The following is a 16,755-nucleotide window of genomic DNA, read 5'->3' on the forward strand; positions in this document are numbered from 1 at the left end:
CATTGGGCACCTCTAGTGCGACGTAGATGAACTACAACAACGACAACAACAAAAATGCCCGTCTGTCATCATCATCAACAACAATTATAACAAAAAATCAAATAAGCACGTTTCCGTGGCCTCCCTTACTTAGCGGTATCGTCTGCCAAACATTGCGCAAGCGTGGAGGTAGCGGGTTCGAATCCCGCAGTTACCCTGGATGTACCTTCGTGCCGTCCTTTGTATTGTGCTATCTGTCTTTCTATTTGGCAAAGGTTTATAAGTCTAACTTGAGCACACAAATCTGCAACTGTATGTAATTGCAATAAACCAATAAACATGTTTCCGAGTCGTTGATATCTAATTGTCGAGTGACATTTGTGAATTAGTTAGAGCCCCTGGCGGGGCTGATGCTAAGATAACCACCACATGTGAGAATTAGTGATATTTGTCTTTACTTGAATTTTTGGATTACTTATTGATTATAATGTTTGTTTGAAGTCGCGAACTTTTATACTGGTGATGAAATTGCTTTATTATTATTATTCTACCAAATGTTTGTGCGTAAAAATTTAAAATTGTTCCAAATATCAACGAAGTAATAAGTTGAAGAAACTCTAAACGGTAAAGTCAAAACTTTGTTTATACATTTAGAATTCTTAAACAAATACATAAGATTTTTCTTTTTTATTGAAAAATCAATTTATACACATTGACTAAACAATGTTTTTTGTTTTTAAATATTTAAGGGTTAAGTTGTACCTTTTTAAGACATTTAATTATTTTTCTCTTTTTTGAGCAACAGTTTCTTGCAGTTTACACCAATCCCTTTAAAAATAGTGCTAAAACAGCTTATTTATTACGATACTATATCGAAAATAAGGAAAAATTCTAATGATAGCATTTTTAAGTATAATTATTGGATTCAATCAATTGTTTATACCTGTAAAGTACAGAGAACGAACTTTCATAATTATCCGTTACAAATTAGAAAAATACATTTTGCTATGATACAATGCTTTGTGAAAATGCTGCATTTAAAGATTTAAATATCATTCAAAATTTATAATTTATACTGATTTATCGGTATTTTAATTTTCACATTTCAGAATAATTTTTATATTCCTTAGCATCTTTGTTACGTCTGTATGTTTTTTAATTTTATTTCTTAGTAATAAATGGTACATCTAGGTATTTATCATATTAATTGCATTCAACTTTTCTTCTTTGTAATCTTTAGTTTTTGTCTATTTAATATACATGTATTCCGCATTCCTCGCACTTTTTATATATTTAAAATATCTGTGAAATATGTTGAAAAAAGTATACGCATCAGGAATCACAAGTTAATATTCAGGAAAAAAACTGCTTTTTTTCGGAACACTAGGGAGAATGACATAAAGGTGAGATCAAAACCAGTTTAATTATCTGATTAAACTTGGTTTGTTTCATCCGGCAAATTTTACGTTTTTCTTTCCGTTGTTGTTGCTGTTGTTACTTATCTCCTGTCTGGTCGGACGGAGTCAGATCAGGTCTGTCAGTCCAGATCACGCTTGAAATCAATAACCATTTATTTCTGTTATTCCCAGAAGTTATTTTCCAGATTCTAATATTTTTGTTCTTTAAAAATTGCTTTTTTGTGTTGTGTTAAACGGTAATTCTTAGCACTTTGTTTTAAAGTTTGAATTATGCAAAAGTAGATATTAAAGTTAAAAAAAAATATTTATTCTGCATTATTAATAGTGTACTTATTATTAATAAATATGTATTAAAATTAGTATTTATTTTGGGCTTCACATATTCGGATAATTCAACATATTAGAGATAGAGTATTGATATCAAATAAATGCGATATTAGTTGTAGTAGTTTGTGTTTGATGGCATTTCTTGTCACTTTGTTTTGCAAATATACTTATACAACAGTCTATGATGTAAAAGTTGGTGTTAAGATAGAAAATACAGTCGGGTTTCTATTTAACGAACTTCCATTTTGCGAATTGCAATTTTTTAGGAACCAAGAACATTTTGGAAATAGCGAACTCTTCCTAAAAGCGAACTTGTCTTTTAGATCCACTTTCTCTGTTTTCATAAAAATATTTCAGAACAGTTCTGTTAATAACTTTGAATTCATTTTCGAAGCCTCTTTAACTTTCAGTGAAAGCAGTAAAATCTCTTTTTGTTTGCATTTCAAACCAAAAACTCTGGCAAAATTAACGGTTTTTATCAGTAGCCAGTAAACTTAAGAACATATACGATAAAGTAGGCTTAAAATTACTTTTATAATAAATGCAGCTATAATTTAATACATAAATTTAGCTTTTTTTAGTTGAAAATGTATGTAGCATGATAGTGTAAAACTGGATAATGTTTTGCTCTATTCTTGCCTTCCATGCTGATTTCTTTCATGGTTAAGATTTATAAAATAAATAGTAGATACTAGTTTACTAGAAAAAGGTGTATCAATTGCCATTTTAATTTTGTCTGGTGTTTATGAATTTAAAACCTGTTTTGTTTTCCTTAAGTATTTCAAAAGGTGATTTTCTATTTAGCGAATTTTCCATATAATAACGTTATTATCAGGATTTAGTGACTTCGTTAAAATGTAGCAACTGTTCTTATTTCTTATTGCTAGTGTATCTTTCAGCAGAAAGTATGTAAATTAGTAGGTATTTTGGTTTTTACGTTTTCGACAATTCAGATAGATGTAACGCCTTCATATCAAATAAATAATATTGAGATTAATTATTAGAAATCGAGATTGAATTAGAGAAATTGAATTAGAGATAGAAAATCTCAAATAAATTTGAGATTTTCTTGGCTCCTTACGCCTTGTTCTTCTGTCTTACCTGTTGTCAATTTGTCATCGACTGTATTGGTTCTTTGACCTATATTAACTTGGGACCTCCGTTTACCTGTGACCTTTTAATTTCGTTAGTTTTTAAAATTTTCAAGTGTGATGAAGAAATTAACCTAATTTTGAAATTTTTTCATATAAATTTTCATCTTTTTTTATAAGACATCTTTTCCGCTCTGAAGAGCTTTAAAGTATTTAATAAAAACGTAGGGTCACCTTATTCTGGCCTTTGTTTAGATAAGCTTCCCTTGATTTATGCTTACTTGTACAATATATATTCACACTTATTACTTTGATTATTCTACGGATGTTCTACGGAGTTTAAAATTAGTAGACGTAAACCCAAAATTGGGTCTGATGTTCAACGACGGATATAAAATATAAAATGATATAAAGACTTTATTTATAGAGTCTCGGTGGGTCGGGTAACAGAGTGTTCGCTTTCCAACGAGGTGGACCGGGTTCGAATCCCCAGCGATGACTGGTCGAAACGAATCCGCATCCGGCTAGGACCGACCACGGTGCTAACGTGAAATATCCTCAGTGGTAGACGGATCATGAGGAGTCCCTTTGTCATCAGGCTAAACGTGAAAGGTTCTTGTGGTCTTCCTCTCCATGTAACGCACATGCGGGTTAGTTCCATTAAAAGTACTCCACGAAGGCAAAATTTCTCCAAATACTTGATCCAGAAGTTTCCTTGTCTTCTGGATTGGGTTCAAAATTACAATGCTGCGGAGTTGAACATTAGTAGTCGTAAACCCAAAAATTGGGTCGGTTGTTCAAAGACGGATATAAAATAAAATAGTTTAATTAATTATAAATAATGGTTTAAAAAAATCTTTAGATAAAAATTTATATACATATTTTTTTACTTCCCTAAATGTAAGTGCTTATATTATTTCTAATTTTGAATTCCTCTTTTCGTCTTACATGATTCTGCATGATGTATCAAAACTTTACTCGTAGCCTAAAATATGTTAGTAAAATATCAGTTATTTTATTTTTCTAATGTTGACAGGTATGCAGGTATAGTTGGCAGGTAAGAGTTTGTGTTTAAAGATATTTCTTAACACATTTCCTTTTTTTTTTTTTTTTTTTTAATAAATCCAACTTTTCTCTAACTTCAAATTTTAAAAAATCTGCTTCGAGGAGCACAACAGGAACAAACTAGAAATGCAAGTTTTATTTTTGATGTGATATTTGCGTGATGAAACATTTGTGGTGTTATAAAGCAAAAACAAATTTAACTCTCTAAGCAGAACGGCTTGCAACACGCAAAGATGCTGCAGGTCAATCACAGACAAAATTAAATTAAAAAGTAGAAACAAAGTTTTCGTTCCATTTTCTACAAGTAATTGCGATTTAAATAATGTTACCAAAATAATCGCGAAATAGATTTCGTATTTTAAGGGCATAGTAATTTTTGGTATTTTAATTGAATCATAATCTCCAAAAACATATAACCTTCATACACGTTTAATAAAATATTGCAGATAGAAAGAAATTAATATAGTATGGAAATTTTATTTAATTTGAACATAATTTAAATTCTCTATAATTACTCTAAAATATACTTTGTGAAACGATTGCAAAATTTAGCGTGTGAATTTTTTAAAAACATTTTCCTTTTTATTTTTAATTAGTCATTTCCAATTTATTGATCAGAGCGATTGATTTTTGCGTTTACTGTTTGTTCACTGAAGGAAAAATTTCAGAAAATTTGAAAAAAAAAGACTTATTAGTCGTCTTCATTTTTGCTTAGGTAAGCCTCCAGACATGGATTTAACTTCTGTGATACTAGTTTTAAATGCAGAAAGATGAAACATTTAAACAATGAAAAAACATTTAAACAATGAAACAATGAAGAAAGAATGAATGAAACGTTTTTTGAATAAGTTTTAAAAACAAAACAGTAATTTTATTAAGATTTTTTAAACAGCAAAAAAAGTAGGTGCGTGGCATCATACAACTATAAAAGTATAAATGTGGACCACACGTGCTACCACGTCATGTTCTTTATTCGCGATCGCAACGTTCGAGTACGCCCTCTAGCGGGAGCCTGTAAATATCAGACATTAATTTATCACGTTTTCATTTAGTTCCATGAAAATCATTGGCCATAACGGACACCATTTTCTTAGAAGCAAATAAAAATCAAAATTTCCCAAAGGAAAAGCTGAAGAACTTGATAAACTATCCAGAACATGCCTAACATTGAAGCAGAACACGCCAAGCATTTGAAGAACAATTTCTCCATAATTTTTACCTTTCTATTACCAACAACATAATTTACAATTTGGTGATCACTTGCTGTTACAGATGTGTATATTACGGTAAAATAATTTTTTCTGTCTTCAATTCATTACAAATTAAAATAAAGTCAACATTGCTTTCGTCATTCCAATAAATAAATGTGAATTCAGAACGTCAAGAACTGCAATAGTTATGGAATTTTCTTCTTTGTTATAGAACAGTATATATTTCTGTATCTATATAATTCGGAAAACAACAATAAAGAATCAACCAAATTACTTGAAATAGTGTCATTTTTGCTGATGACTAATAAATTTTTTATCGTTTTCTAGGTAAGTATTTTTTAGTTTTGAAAGAATAGATAATTTCAACTAGAATTCAGCTGTTCTGTTTTTAAGCTACATATTCAAATTCATATCGAGATCTTAGAATTATAAAATTTTGATGTGTGGTACGTTATCTAAAAGTAATAAAGGGATAATCTATGTACATATTATTTGAAAATAAAACTTTCAAACGAAGAACATTTCATTTGGAACTCTGCGGATTTATAAAGAAGGTAAGTGTTATGATTTTTATAATAAAAAATTAGCTTGCAAATTTTTTTTTCTCATTTGATGATAGTTCTCTACAGAATGTTTTTTTACGTCTGATTAAGAAATATATAAGAATAATAAGAAAAGAAACTATATGAAAGTTTTTATTTCAATGTAAAGAATTCTTAAAATCGTTTTTATCTTAAGAATTTTTTATTTTCCGTTTTATAGTTTATAATTTTTTGATAAAAATTGTTGTCAAAATACTTTTTTCGAAAACATAAATGGTATAACATTATGTGTTTATGTATACTTCTTGCATATTCTAGTGTTTCAAGTAATATGATTCAGAAAAGTATTAATAAAAGTTCGGTACTTATGTATTAACGCCACAGCAGCTACAGATTTAGCGGTTTTTAAGTGCCGCCTTTCTACGCCTAAAATTTTTGTGTCAAATCATAAAATGAAACACTTTATTTAAAATTAAAGTAGTTTATCGGATTTTGGTGAACAATGGGCAAAATATTTCGCTCCTGAAAAAATAAAATTGCATCTTGCTCTATTTCTGTCAAATCCCAAAGACGCATTTTCGTAGCACTAAAAAATGGTAACAAAGATCGAAGAACAAATCATTTTGGAATTCTTCTGATTTATAAAGCAGGTAAGTGTTAATTTTTATAAAATAAAAAATTTTACTTAAGTAGTTTTTTTTCTTATTTGATAGTTTTCTATAGAATGGTTTTCTGCGTTCGATTATGAATCAAAAAAGAAAAAACATGAAAGTTGTTTATTTTAATGTAAGGAATTTTTAGAATTGGTTTTTTCTTTTTTGCTTTGTATCGTAAGCTTTCTTTATTTTACGCTTTTTAGTTTCTAAATAGTGATTTTTATTGAAACTTGAAATTTTTTGATAAAAATTGTTGTCAAAAAACTTTTCTTACAAAGTTAAATTTCATAAAATTATGAGACTTATGTATACTTTTTATTCATTTTAATTTTTGAAGTAATATGATTCTTAAAACTATGGAATGTAAAGTTTAAATAGGCCTTTCATGTTATATCATTAAATTTAGTAAAACTATTTTTCGGGCATTAGGTTTTAACTGTTATAAGAATATACGTACTTTTTTCTGTTTATGTGCAAATATTTTTCCGATGTGTTTTGGATGTTCCTTCTCTAAAAAAAAGAGATACCATTTTGTTTTCGGTTGTATAAGAAAGAAGATCAAGCATTTTTCTTTTTCAAATTTAATAAGCCACATTAAAGAAGGAACGTTGCAATGCTACACGCTACATTAACGACGTCTCCAGAGTAACTGAATGACGGTTCATATAGAAATCGCAGGTAAGCGTCTCATACAACAACGCCCCCTATAGTTCGTTGCGATCGCGAATAGGGAAATTTTGTTTCTTATTTGCTGCTAAAAAATGGCGTCTGATTCTGTCAATGATTTCGATGGAACTAAATGAAAACGTGATAAATTAATGTCTGATATTTACAGGCTCCCGCTAGACGGCGTACTCGAGCGTTGCGATCGCGAATTAAATATTTAAATGTCTTCGATAAACTATTTTTTTGTTCAAATTGAGCTATAAGCTTGAAATTATCACTGATGCTATTTTAAATTATGTGAAAACTGAATCACTTATAGTAACTAACGCTTAACCCATCAGAATATTCCATTTCGTCTTTCGCTCATCCCTATTTAACGAATGAATAAATATTTGGAAGAAAATTTTTTTATTAACATCAAGTGTCATTCACTACAAGTTCCAAAAAATGTATTTGAACTTAGAGTGGATGAATAAAAAGTATTTTATTAACGATTAAAAATTTGAACAAGATATAGAGAGAGTGTGAACTAATAGTAGAAATTGAATAAACGCATGTAAATTATTATATTGCTTTAAAAACTTTTTATATTTAAATAAAATTGAAACTGAAGTATCACATAATACTTCCAACTCACTTATCTTCTTGCAACAACCTTTTTTTTATATCCCTAAGCGCAGACTTCATGTTATGTTATTCCTCCTATTATTTTGGGATTGATAGATACATATTACACAAAAGAAGATACAATATTATATTTCTTTGGAAAACGAAATCTCGAAAATATCTCTGTAGATAGATTTGATTAAGAGTCGTCTTCGATAGAGAATAAATAATAAAATGCAATGTGTAGAAGTTATGTTGCCACGAAATCGAAAAACTACTACAATAGGAGAAAATGTCAAAGAATCACAACACAATAATAAAAACAAACACACAAATAAATTGGGTGTTGTTTTCATTTGCTAGAGAAAGGACTCAAACATCTTCTCTAAGATCAAATAAGAAAGAAACAACCTCAGTTCGTTGATGTTTTTGAGTAAATTTACTGAATGTAACGACTGCATTTGTTTCTTCGAAGCAAACTATGTTTATACTGATGTTTAAATCTGGATCAAAAACTTAATGAAATAAAATCGTAGAAATATTTTTAGTTTTGTAAGTCATTGTTGTCTTACGTATATCATCTTCTAATATTTGAGAAATACTTTCTCCAGCGGCAGCGATCAAAAGCAGGGAAACAAATAGAATTGTATGCATCTTTTATCCGATGAAGATTTGTTTATCTGATCTTTTTGCGTCAGTTGAAGTCAACAATGGATTCTTAATAGGTTTTTCTTAAAAAAATAGTACCTAATTGCTGAAACTTGCAGGGATTGTTTAGATTGAGAACGTAGAGAAAAATTGATACAAAATTCATGGTATCACATGAAAAATTAAGTTTTTTTTTCTAAATGTTTATTTATTTTGAAGTTTAAAGAAGTTCCTTGCGCTAAATTTTTCCTTAAATTCAAAGATTATTTGTTAATTTCAACTCTATTTACATTTCTCTTCTAATTGTAAGAAAAAATGTACTCATTTTGATATTAATTTCCATACAAGGTAGAAATTTGCTATTAGATTGAGTCCCGTAGTGGACTGATCGTTAAAACACAGTTCCCAGCAAGTCACCGAAGTCCAGCATCACTGGCTGTGTTCAGTGTGCGGGTGGGTGACCACTTGGATCAGTCTGCGTAGGAACCGAGGGTGTGCGGTATTGATCCTCGTTAGACTCTTCTACAGTAAAGTGCTCGATTTCGCGTGCAGGTCGTCGGGACACCGCAACGGGGGTGCCACCCCTTCTTCAGAGGATCAAAATTGTGATGGCATGTCTGCGGATCATCCTCAGGGATGCTTCCCAGACCGTCGCCAATAGCCCATTGCGCAGCTCTAGTGCGACGTAAATGAACTACAACTCCAAACGGATTGAAATGATAACATACACACATAACTTATAAAAACTAATTTAAATGAATTAAAAAATTATGAGTAATAAATACTCAATTATGAGTAATAATGAGTAATAAATACTCAATTATGAGTAATAATGAGTAATAAATACTCAATTATGAGTAATAATGAGTAATAAATACTCAATTATGAGTAATAATGAGTAATAAATACTCAATTATGAGTAATAATGAGTATAAATACTAAAAATTGTGAGTAATAATGAGTATAAATACTAAAAATTGTGAGTAATAATTGTGAGTATAAATACTAAAAATTGTGAGTAATAATTGTGAGTATAAATACTAAAAATTGTGAGTAATAATTGTGAGTATAAATACTAAAAATTGTGAGTAATAATTGTGAGTATAAATACTAAAAATTGTGAGTAATAATTGTGAGTATAAATACTAAAAATTGTGAGTAATAATTGTGAGTATAAATACTAAAAATTGTGAGTAATAATTGTGAGTATAAATACTAAAAATTGTGAGTAATAATTGTGAGTATAAATACTAAAAAATATGAGGTTTCAGGTGACAGTAGAAATGAAACAAAGGGGCGTGGCACAAAGGTGAAAAAACAAAACTAGCTTACAGCTTGCTCGTAATTGCTCAAATACGAAAAATTCTTTTTGCACGTGATAGAGCATCATTTAACTAATATAAAAGGGTCAAAATTAGAACATGGATTTTCCGAGGGATTTTAACTATTTTTAGTGTGGCCTTAAACTATTTGCGTATGCTTGATATATTTCTTTTAAAATACTAATTTATTAAAATACATAAACTTTTAGTTACCATTCACTAGATTAAAATATTCTCTAAACTAATAAAATTTCGAAGTCATTGAAAGATATGATGAAATATTTAACTTATTAAATTCCACATGTATTATTTGGATTTGAGAAAACACACTCTTTCACAATTAATAATATCGGTGCTCGTTTAAATTTACCGAAAATTAAAGTAGTAACACTACTTAACCTTTTGTAGTTGATTATAGATTTTCTATAAATAAGTTTTCTGCTTATATAATAGTTCAAGTAAATGTTAGTTTAGCTGGAACTCAAATAAATGTAAAATTAGTTAAATCGCATTCAAGTCAAAATAGTTTATCGTAAGAGAAATAAATAACTATTAGTGGTCATAAAATTGATCTAATTCTTAGAAGGCTGATTTAAAAGTATCATACGTATATTATGTATTTGAAATCTTGTTTTATTCTTAAAATTGCTCATCCCTTTGTTAACGACATTTTCTCACCATCACTCCATAGTGCGAGGAAATGTATTTTAATCTGATTTGACTCCCTCGGCTACTAATGTTTTTCTAGTTTTTTTTATCCCCCATATCTTTACATTTTTCGTTGGCAACTTTTCTTTTCATATTTCAAAACACTTTTGCTTCTCATTTATGTCGGGCAAGTTTTGAAAATAGGCACCTGTTTTTGAGCGCTTGAAATAAGTTGCCTGTTATTTCCTATTTATATATTTTTGAAGCGAATACAATTTTTAATAGGTTATATTCTACTTACGCTCTCAAGTGATATAGCTAAGATTGAAAAACAGATGATTTTATTGACAAACGACTATATTTATAAATTCAAACTATTATTTAATTAAGATATATAATTTTAGGAAAAGAATTTTAAAAGTTGAGTCTAAGATTGAGCTTAATTTATATCAGAAAAAACTGTTTTGCTATCCTTATAAATCTTCAGCTTGCAAATTTTTTTTAAAAAAGTTTATAATATTTTATTAGGCTAAGATAATTTCTGAAATTGAATTTTCACTTAAAAATTCATTTACATCATTTATAACATTTTAAAATTTTTATTAAGGTTCTTTGATTAGAAAAGAAAGTTCTTTGATTTTGTTTGAATTCTAAATTCAAATTCAATAATAAAAAAAAGCTGCATTGAATCTGTATTTAGAACTCAAGCAAAACATTTTCTTTTTCTTTGTAATCACTGACGCATTAGCGAAGTAAGAGCAACAGGAATAAATAAATAAAAAACGTTTCTGATTGAGTTAGGAACAGTGCCAAGAAAATAGTTCTTCAGAACCAATATAAATCTTTAAAGTTTCTTTTCCCATTTACCGAAATGAGCGTTAGCCGCCATATTTAATTAAATGAAGGGTTCGAAAAAGGACTTAACTTAATGATATTTAAGAATATGAGATTATTTTTATGCATTTTTTTAATCAAATGCCCAAGAACTCAAGATGGTAAACAGGTAGTTTAAAAGTGAAACATTAATTGTAGATTATTCATTGATTTTATGTACCCACTGGTTATCCTGACGGCAAAAGGAACTCTAAACCGTGATCCGTCTACCACTGAGGATATTTCATGTCAGCACTATGGTCGGTGCAAGCCGGATGCGGTTTCGTATCGACCAGCAATGGGGGAGGGGGATTTGAGCCCGGTTCACCTCATTGGAAGATGAACGCTCTATCCCCTGAGCCATCACGGCTCAAAACTAATTAAGGTCGAGTTAGGGTTAGAGGCTGGGTAGAACAATTAGAATATTTAAATAGAGTTGTGCTGTGCATTCGTGGGAGGGATAACCGTGGGAGGTTCTCGTGGTCTTCCTCTCCATGTAACGCAAATGCGGGTTAGTTCCATCAAAAAGTCCTCCACGAAGGCAAATTTCTCCCAGTACTTGATTTATAAGTCCCCTTGTCTTCTGGATTGGGTGCAAAATTACGAAGTTAAGCAGTTGAACATTAGTAGTCGTAAACCCAAAAATTGGGTCGGCTGTTCAACGACGGTTATGAAATAAAATGAAAATAAGTTTTTTAACTTTTAATATTGAGTCGGTAAGTTTAAGAAATAATTTTTCTCTCGCGCTTTTAAACATTTTTATCAATAAATAGCTTTAACAAAATATAATGTTAATAAATTAGTTAACTAATTTATCTAATTCAGCTTGCACTACTTATGTTACATTTTAACTTATTTTTCAAGTAATTCTTTAAATTCAAAAAACAATTTAAAGAGACAAAACATTTTTTTTAATGTGTAATAAAATTTAACTTTATGAATAAATCAGAAACATAATTTTTTATTCTTCAAAAATTCAGTTCGCTATTTGAACTAGAAAATGATACTAATTAAAATAAAGAAAAGTTTTGCTGAAAGTAATTACAGCGGCTCGTTATGGGCTTGTTAACTCTCCAAATTTCATTAGTCCCGATTTCCCTTTTCAAGAAACTTCATGTTCAGTCTATGCATAAATTAATTCACACTGAAGAATGTTAATTCTCTTATTTTTGATCATTTGGATGTTATCGTGAAGAGTTTATGAACACAAATCAGACTTTATCTTAAAGTTATTGCCGCATATGAATTAAGTTTCTATATATTGTAGATTGTAGATTGGTATTTCGGCACTAACTTATTCATCCAATAGAAGGGGAATATTGGCAAAATAAAGATTTGGAACATAATTAAATGTAGGAAATGTTGAGTTCGAGATTTCTATTTCGTCATTTTGAATTATTCAACAGTCTAATATTTTAATTAAAAATTATAAGAGTAAATTGCAGGTAGCCAAAAAATTGCTACGGAATGAATTAAAAAAATTCTACCGCCTCAAGAAAAAAAAGTTTTACACAAAGTTATATTTTTTTATTTAAATTCATTTGTAAAATTATATTGCTACAGTAAAAGCAAACAATAAGGAGAGGTTGGAAGGAATATAATAAATCTTCTTATTGTCAAATTTTTGAAATGCAAAAAAGTGTAAAATATTCGAAAAATGCTAATTTTGGTAAGTTTTATATTTGTAATAAAATTTAAATTTGGGGAAGCTCAAATCATCAATTATTTGACCACCGAATGAAAACACAAAAAACTCTTAAGAAAAAAATACTACTGGAAATTTTATAAAGTAAATTAGAACTTAAGTTCCGTTTTATATTATATATTAAAATTGCATTTTTTATTAAAATTTACGTCTCAAATCAGAACTACAGCAAAATTCAAAATAAAAGCAAAGAGTGCGGAAAGAGCGTTGGGAAATTCTTACGCAATCATAGGAGTAATGTTCTTATTTCGCTGAAAAGATGTGAGGGATTCAAAATTGCCCAAAACTTGTTTTCCTAATATTTGGAAGTTTAAAAATAAATCCTTTTCCTGTCTTAGAATTAGATATTTTTACTTAAATTGATAAAAAGGGTCGTGGCAGTTAAAATATCTCATTAAATTCCAAAATCGGCGAAAAGTATTATAATTCTTGAACCACAATTTTATCTTTTATACGACACTGCAACCACTGGGTTTAGAAAATGTAATGAATTTCCTGAAGTATTGCATAATAGTAAAACTTTGTGTAAATTTTTTTTTTTAAAAAGTGTTATGAACTTAGCAAGTTATTAGTGTTTGAAATGATAGTTTTATACAGAGCAGAAATTGAAATAACTTTTCCCCAACAAATTAATAAAACGCCCAATTTGAATATGATAAAAATTTCAAAAATTATTAGCAATTAGTGAAATACTTTTCGAGAATACACTCGGACTTCTATTTAACGAACTTCCATTTTGCGAATTTCTCTATTTTACGATTTTTTTCGAAGAACTAAAGAGCATTTTGGATATTTCTTCGTACAATCACATCCAAATAGCGAAGTGAATTTTCTATTTAACGAACTTTTCTTTGCGATACACCTTCACTATTTCTTAAAATATTTCTAACTTGTTAACGCTTTATGGGGGAAATAACCTTGAATTGATTTTCGAAGAAACTTTTAGAGAAACAATAAAATCCCTTTCCTTTTTTGTTTGCATTTTAAACGAAAAACTGGGACAACATAACATTAACGTAATTTATCTGTAGCCATTAAACTTAAGAACACATGTGGTTAATGTATGTTTTAAATTACTTTTATAATAAATGTAGCTGTAATTTTATGCATAAATTTAGCTCTTTTTTTTTTTTAGTTGAAAATGTATGCAGCATGATAGTGTAACACTGGATAATGTTTTGCTCTATTCTTGCTTCCTATGGAGATTTCTTTTATGGTTAATATTTATAAAATAAGTAGTAGATACTAGTTTACAAGATAAAGGTGCATCAATTGCTATCTTAAATATGTCTAGTGTTTATGAATTTAAAATCTGTTTTGTGTTTAAGTATTTCAAAAGGTGATTTTCTACTTAACGAATGTTCCAATATGACGAACTTATTTAATTTTTCGTCGGGATTTAGCGACTTCGTTAAAGAGAAATCCGACTGTATTTAAAAAAAGGATTTCAATAGGGAAGAAAACTTTTTGCATATTTAATGCCTTAACTTTATAATTGGCACATTTCGAGAGAGTTACGGAATGCTTAAACTAACTTAGATAGATATTTAAAGTAATATTAAAATAATAATATTATAATTATAATATTAAAGTAATAACAATAATACAAAAATAATATTAAAGTAAATGAAATGAAGGCAAATAAAAAAACTTGAACATAAAAACAGTCCACACATTATTAAACTATTCGGAGAAAATATTTCGTTGAAAATAAAAGAAGTTAGCATTATTTTATTATTCAAATCTTTTTAATGAAAAATAACAAAGTAAGTTCTGATAGCATTGACACATGACATTAACATCACATTAACTTTACATAGTACATTAACAACTGGTACATTAACAACTGGTACATTAACATAGTACACTTTCACATGATTTATTACTGAATTTCAATGATAAATCATGCGAAAGATGGTTCCCATTTAAAAAGTGGTTATATGTTTAATTTAAAATTACGTGAACATTGGCAATCACTTTAAATTAAGAAGAAAGAACATTTGCATAATTTCACACCCATATAAAAATTTATTATAAATGATTCAGGGTGAATACAAATGATTTGCTTTGCCAAGAATAATGTGAATAAAGAAATTATGTTAATACCACTGCCTGTCTCCAAAAAAATGGGCCATGACGAGTCAATAAATATCTAAAAATCTTTATGTAAAAAATTTAGATTAAAGCCGAAAAATAACAGAATGCTTGAAAATTAATATTTTTTAAGAGTTGCCCCTAAAAATGGACTGCTGACACTAATGTGTTATTCATTGGTTTCACTTTTTTAAATGAAAGAAAAGCACTCAATGATAATTAAAAGTTGTCATTGAAATTTTATCGCATGAACACCACACACCTCATTAAGATTTGTACAATTGTTAAAAAAGAACACTTTAGAAACAAGAAAGGCACAGTTTCTGAAAAATCGAAATTATTAGAAAGAAATGAATTAAAAGAGATCCCGCGGTAGTCGGAGGAACGGCAGTAGCCGAAGAAAGAATTTCTAAGAAAACATTTTTAAACACATTTCTACTTCAAACAAATCAATTTTCGTGGCTAAGACCACAATATGAATTGATTCATTCATATTAACATCTGTTCTCGAACAAATTGCTTTAGTTTTACCCTATGCCTGTATTGAGCACTGAAATGGATTCGTCTCTGATGTTTTCATCGGACACCAGCAAATATGGTTTCTCTCTCTATCGTTAATATCCCTCTCTTTGTTTTGTGGATTTTACCATCTGTGGGGCTCCTCTACAGAATGCATTATTCTGTAGAGGAGCGTCCTGTTCGACTAGTCGAAACAGGTTAACTTCTTTCACAGTTTAACTATAAATCAAAACAAGTATTTGTTTTTCAAGTACAGTCGGACCACGTTTTAACGAATTCATAGGGACCGAAAATATTATTCGCTAAATCGGGGATAATTCGTAATATGGGGAGCAAAATAAATATAGAAATTGACTAACCTTATGAAATATTCAAATATATCTCTAATAAGCAAATACACAAAATAAATAGAAATCTTACACTTTTTACTCAGGAATTTAAAATACAGGAAATGATTACGCGCTGATTGATTTGATATTTTTAAGCATTTTGTGAGTAAGGTTTGCTTATTTCCTTGATTTCTTACTTTAAAAAAAAGTTCTTTTTCCAAACAGTGCAAAGCGTTAGAAAAAGTAAAAGTTTTCAATGGAGATTCATTATCATTCACTTCTAGGTCAGAGTCGCTATTCATTGTTTCCTATAAATCATCTTCATTAAATTCGTTAAATCGCGAAATTCGGTAAATAGGGGTTCGTTAAAGAGGGGTGAACTGTATTTTTTTTCAATTTAGTTAATGTTATAAAATAACAAATTCGACTTTTAAAAGAATATGAGTATACGAAATTTCACATTAAGTGTATTTCTAGCTATATGTATTTTGAAGACTGCAATCAACTTTTTCGCTTGAAATGATATAATATTACTATTTCAATCAATAAATCTTTTTAGAGTATTGGTTATCCCTATCTATTCGTTAATAGCCACATGCAGGACAACAGCAGATTTACAATTTCGAGATAACATTGCAACTCAATTTAATGGACAAACTATATATTACGCGTGTAATGTGACTCTCACAATATATAGTGTGACATTTAAGTGTGACAATGCATGCAGCACATGACTGATATGTGAGGTGTGAGTTAGCACTTAAGCAATCCCTGCATAGCGCAAAAGCGACAAATTAATTACTGCTGAGATATCTAGAGATGAGGAGTACATAATAGAGTTGAGATGCTTGTTATAAATTGTTTCAATAATAGTACTTGCTATAAGTATATTTTAACTTATTACAGTTGTTTAAAAGATATATCTGTTGAGACGAGTTTTATTAATTTTGTTACATTGTTATATGCTGTTTAAGTAATTTTTTTCACTATTACTGAAATCTTTATAGACTTTATTTTTCACTATTCTTATTAGCTAAAGAAATTTGAGCTCTAATA

General features: G+C 29.1%; 1 protein-coding gene across 1 annotated transcript in view; it reads left to right on the plus strand.

Annotated features, from left to right (window-relative positions):
- The first annotated feature begins 465 nt into the window (after positions 1 to 465).
- LOC122268427 (adhesion molecule nephrin) overlaps positions 466 to 16,755 on the plus strand; it is a 161,471-nt gene continuing 145,181 nt past the window's right edge. The window contains exon 1 of the mRNA XM_087158811.1: positions 466 to 603. The gene's annotated coding sequence lies outside the window, so the exon portion shown is untranslated. The remainder of the gene's footprint in view (positions 604 to 16,755) is intronic.

This window comes from Parasteatoda tepidariorum, chromosome 3 (genome assembly GCF_982258835.1).
Source record: "Parasteatoda tepidariorum strain Cologne lab strain chromosome 3, Ptep-v5.0, whole genome shotgun sequence".
In the NCBI taxonomy this organism is placed as follows: domain Eukaryota; kingdom Metazoa; phylum Arthropoda; class Arachnida; order Araneae; family Theridiidae; genus Parasteatoda; species Parasteatoda tepidariorum.